Raw genomic sequence first — 5,655 nt, 5'->3', positions numbered from 1 at the left:
TTTTTTTTTTTTTTCTTGGGAGGGGATGGTGGGGGGTGTCATTGACTTATCCTGGTGTGTAATTCTGTCGAGCAATAGTTCTCCTTTTTTTTTTTTTTTTTCTTGGGAGGGGATGGTGGGGGGTGTCATTGACTTATCCTGGTGTGTAATTCTGTCGAGCAATAGTTCTCCTTTGACTGTTCCTCTTTCTCACTAGTCTCACGCACGCCGGTCGTGTGTCCGTTCCCCCGTGTCCCCCCAGCCTCCCCCCGTGTGGCTCGTCCCATCGCCGCCAGCTCCGGGCTCCTCTGTCTCCCGGTGGGATGCGTGGCCACCAGTGTTGGGGGGGTTTGAGCGCCGGTGTCGGAGCATCGGCCCGTTCTGCTTGTGTGATATCGATACCTCAGTTGCAATAATGAAAAAGCTGTTTGGCTTTGGTGTGGGTCGTAAGCGTAGCCTGGTATCCATGCTGTCGTGATTAGGCTGAAGCCTGTGTCGCTGGTGTAATCCTGCGAGTCCCGCTTGAGCTTTCCTTCTGGTTCGGTACGTCTGAGCAATATCGTGGTACATCCTTTGCTGAGAAGATCCACCAATAATACAATAATGATAACGAGAATTAGGGAGCCCCTCCGTGCTCGCAGGGAATTTTAAAGAGGTTTGGGTTGGTTCGTCTTCGTTTCCAGCCCCCACGTGCGGCTTCTCTTGCCCGAGGATCTCACCCGCTCCGTTGCTGTAGGAGCACCACCCCTGTTCCAAGCTCGTGACTACCTCCTCCCACGTCCTCGCTGTGCAGTAGTGACCAGCTGGACCCCGAGGGCAGTCCCTGGGCCCTCCTCGGACCCCTCCTGCTGCCGTTTGCCGCACCGCAGGCAGGAGGGAAGCCGAGGGAGACGATACGTCCCACCACCCAGCTGATGTGTGCAAGGATTGTTGCTTTGAAACACCACAAACACTGAAACTAGCTGGGACTGCTAGAGGTCTTCCAAACTTTGGGTTTGTTTTGGTTTTTTTATTTTTTTGCAAGTCTGCACAAAAACTGTTGTCTTCAACCCGTGCTCTAATGATGGTCTGGAGGTGTTCTGTTTGTTCGCGATAGCAGGAGAGTCGCGATGACGCTCTCGCACTGATGCTGCTCGGGTTGGTACCGTTCGCTGGCTCTGGACAGCCTCAAGCATAGCGGTGGTGATAGCAGCACCGTAAGCACCCCTGGAATATGCTGTCGGCCAGCGCCACGCTCCGCCCTGAACCCAGCCCCTACAGCTCCCGCTGCTGGCCCATGACCCCCCTTGCACCCGCTGCTGTAGTCTGCTGGCTGCTGTCCTGTGCTGTGTTCTCAGCACAGCTGTAATGCAGAGCTCTTTCTTTCCAATTGGATGAGTTATTTTTCTATTCTTGATTTTTTTTTTCCCCACCTTTCCCCCAGCAGAATTTGCTCTGAGTGCTGACTTGCAGCGAGCATCTCTGCAGGGCTGTGACTTCTGCAGCTGGTGGGGGCTGCACGCTGAGGGATGCTCCCCTCTGCGCGATGCTCGCCTCTGCGCGATGCTCCCCTCTGCGCGATGCTTGCCTCTCTGCGTGCCAAGTGATGCTGCTGCTGAAGAGCTGCCCATCCCCAGCCCAGCTCGGGCCTGTGTTCCCACCAAGGTCTGCTTTCCCCCCCCTGCCCCAGCTTTCCCCCAGGAGCCACCCTTGGATCACGGCTGGGGAAAGCAAACCTGAGCCAGCACACGCATGGTCCGCTCTGAGCTGGGGCAGCTCCTCCATCACCCCAGCCTCTCTCCTGGGGCATGGCTGCGGAGCTGGGAGCTGCTCAGGGCACGATGCACGGGAGAGGATCCTTTGAAAAATTTCCCCTTTCTTTCCTGCAGTTGTTGACCGTGCGGCAGTAAGTGCAACATCCCAGAGCCCCTGAGCGCAGGTCTTTTGGGTTGTTTCCCTCTGTGTCCTCTGCTGGCCCCTGCAGCCGTGCCTGAAACCATCGCTGCTCGGGGCAGAGGTGGTTTGGCTGGAGGAGGCTGTCCCCATCCCTTCCCCATCCTGGCACAGCCCTTGCCTACCCCTCTCGGAGCAGCAGTTGGGCACTTGAGCTGTGCTGGGGAAAGGGGTGGGGATGAAATTACCTTTAAACAAAAAGAAAAAGAAAAAACACATCTGAGCAATTCCTTGATTTATTCCAGAGCTGCAGCAGCCTGGCCTCCTTTGTGTGTGCAGAACAACTCAATGAAGGTTGCCTTTACCCCTTCTCAGCCCAGCCTGCTTTCCCTTCAGCCAAATGAAACTCAGCTCATCTCTTTGCACCCATGAAAATCAAGTGCGACTTGCCAATTCCTCTCTGTTATTGTGCAAACCACAGTCCTTGTCTCGGTTTGACCCCCTCTTCTCAGTTTTTCTGATGGTGATTTCTGCCCTGAATGACCTCTTCTCGTTGTAAATAACGCATGCACATATGGATTGGGAATGGTGCAAAAAAAAAAAAGAAAAAAAAAGAAAAAAAAAGCCTCTTCTACTGCTGTTTGCATTCAAGGTTGCATGCAGTGATTTTACAGCAAAATATCAGTTTACAACTATTAACGGAAAAAGAAAATGTTACACAGGAACTAGAGATACTCCAGTCTTCCGCTGCATGCAGCACAACATCCTCTCTTGATGTGGTATCTAATAAAGTGAGACTACTGGAAAAGAAAAAAAAAATCTTAAATATGCTGTTTTTTGGTTCCTCTCTTTCCTGTGGGAATAAAAACCCCGGCACGGGCTGGAGGGGTGGGCAGCTGTGGGGGAATTTGTGGTGGGAGTGCTGGGAGGGTCTGTTGGGTTTGAGATGCTGAGGAGGAGGGTGGGATGGTGGGGTGCAGCCTGGTCCTGCTGCACCCCTGGGATGGGAGTGCTGGGAACCAGTTTGGGTTAAAATCCCAGGTGCACCGTGGGCATCGATCCTACATGGCCAAGGGGTCCCGCTTGCTCTGTGCCTCATGGGGTGCAAAGGCGGTGGGTGTGCTGCTGGGGATGACCACGGCACACGTGGGGGTGCCTCCCGCTTTGCTCTGGTGCTTCTGTGCATCCCCTGGAAAAGCAAACCCACCCCGTGAGAAGTGACCCTCCTGGTGCCCTTCACCATGCCCCAGCCCTTCTTCCCGGTGTCCCCATGCAGCTGCAGCTCCTGTCACACCGCTGCAGGACCCCCCTGAGCCCCTGTATCACCCCACCAACAGTTTTCTCCTTTTTTTTAAAATTAATTAAATTTTTTTTTGCATTTTTAGACTAGGTTTCAAGCAGATCATCCAGTGCCCCTGGGATGGCAGCGGGCGGTGGCCCCACGGGGGTCATGCCCCAAGCCTGGGCAGGGGGACGTGGGTGGTGGCCTCCCCTCTCTGGGGACACCCAGACCCTCTGTGTACCCAGGAAGGGCCCCGTGGAGCTGGGGCTGAGCCTGGGGATGGAGCCGCGCCGATGCCCAGAGACATCAGCAGATGTCACTGATGCTCCAGGTATGGCACTGGAAGGACTGGTAGGAGGCGGCGGAAAGATGCCCAGGACCAAGGCTGGTGTCCCCTCAGCACCCTCCATCCTGGTGGCAGGAACCCCTCAGTATCACCCATCTCGGTGGTGGTGGGACCCCCCAGCCCCTCCAGTAACACCCATTGTGGTGGTGGCCCCCCAACGCTGTCTTCACACAAGCTGGTGCTGAGCCTCGATGGGTGACAGCCTTGGGGGGCGGTGGAGCTGTCCCATCCCCACGGCTGCTCCCACACCCCTCACACGGTGTTTAACCCCTGGTTTCCCCAAGGCCAGGCCAGTGGTGGTTCTTCACGAGCGGTCTGCGGGCAGTCTGAGCTTCCTGAGGTGTCCCATCACCAGTCCATTGCAGCTGGCTTGGGAATAATTGCCCAGGAGAGACCTGAAGGCCAAGGACCACCTTCCCCAGGACCACTGGTGGTCAGCTGGACTCATCTTGGAGGAAAAAGGTCAAAATAGCAAGGTAGGTGCCACTGGGTGGTAATTAGGTTGTAAGAGCAGCAGCAATAACTGGTATAGAAAATTGATGAGATATTTCCAATTGTCATATGGTGCTAATTGTACTGCTCATAACAAAGACCTTGAGCTCTCCCACCAGTCAGGAGAAGACCTCATGTTCTCATGCATGCCGGCAGGAAAGCAATCAGAGCTTTAACATACACGGCAGTGACTGAACCGTTCGAGGTAGGCTCCTCTTTGGGGTAAACTCCAAGGAAAAGGGGAAAATGAGGGCAGCTCCCAGTGAGCTGCAGGATGCGTTGTCCTGTCCTCGGAGGACAAGGAGAGGGATGGGTTGTGGGGACAATGAGCACAAGACTCTCTGGTTATGTCATGCTGGATGCTGAGAGGCTTGAGCAGAGGAAATGGGTCATTTTCCAGAAAGGGTGACGCTGTATGTGTGCTCACTCCCAGTGACCGCCAGTGGTGGCATTTTAGGTGGGGTGGGTGGAAGAAAGAGCAAACCACCATCCCTGTGATTACCGAGTGCGCTGAGAACAGCGGGGCCAATTTCATCCCGCTTTTTCTGCCTCTAAAACTTGTTTTCTTCCAAACCTTTAGTGGCAGGAAATCGCTGAGAACAGCGGGGCCAATTTCATCCCCCTTTTTCTGCCTCTAAAACTTGTTCTCTTCCAAACCTTTAGTGGCAGGAAACTGTTGGGCCTTTGTCCTCTGAAAAATAGCTCCCAGAGATGTCTAGCAGCCTTCAAATTGAGCTTTAACTTCCTTTTATTAGTGCTTTTCAGCATGAGAGCTTCCCATCGATTTTTCCTCTCTGCTGCCTGGCGTTGCTGCAGTGAGTGGCCGATGGAGACATCCCAGTTGAGTGGTCCCAGCTCCCGCACTGGGGCTCCCAGCATGGGACTCCTGCCTCGGCCAGGCACCAAAGTGAGCATCCCCATCGCCAAGCATCCCCATCCCCGAGCATCCCCGTCACCGAGCATTCCCATCCCTGAGCATCCCCATCCCTGAGCATCTCCATCCCCGAGCATCCCCATCCCCGAGCATCCCCATTCCTGAGCATCTCCATCCCTGAACATTCCCATCCCTGAGCATCCCCATCCCTGAGCATCCCCATCCCTCTCCCCTGCAATTAAGATGCTGCCGTGTTTAATTGCAGGCGAGGCAGTGTCAGCTGTGGCAGGCTGTGAAGTCCTGAATGGAAAGTGCTTCAAAGGAGAGCAAGAGGCATTTTGAGCAAACCCTGGGGATAAGAGAGGGTCCTTTGTTCCCCCTGGTTGATATTTCTGCTCCCATTTTCTCCTCAGCCATTCTGAAAAGGAAGCTCTTGGGTTGCAAATTGCGCTTGATCAGGGCCATTCTGTGCGTGTTCTGCTTTTGTAGGTAGCTTTACGGTATTAATTACGTCTCTCCGAGTGTCTGAATGGTTCTGCTGTTCCCACCGGTTTCCTTGCGTGCTAATTAGATTTAGACCTTCGGTGCAATCAATCGATTCTCATCTCGGTCCTGGCCAAGCCAGTCATGACCAGTAATTTACAGCTCCAGTTGTTCTGAGATCGATATGGGTTTGCTCTTCATGGAGCGGGCGGTAAACCAGGGGTGACAGCAGGCACACAGGCAGTTGGCATGGCAGCCAGTCCCTTGCTGGTCTTGGAGAGTGGCCAGGACCATCAGAGGGAAAAGCTCTGGGACCAGGGGGTGGAG

Source organism: Pterocles gutturalis, unplaced genomic scaffold (assembly GCF_000699245.1).
Source record: "Pterocles gutturalis isolate BGI_N339 unplaced genomic scaffold, ASM69924v1 scaffold7446, whole genome shotgun sequence".
In the NCBI taxonomy this organism is placed as follows: Eukaryota; Metazoa; Chordata; class Aves; order Pterocliformes; family Pteroclidae; genus Pterocles; species Pterocles gutturalis.
Note: the sequence above shows the minus strand (reverse complement) of the source record.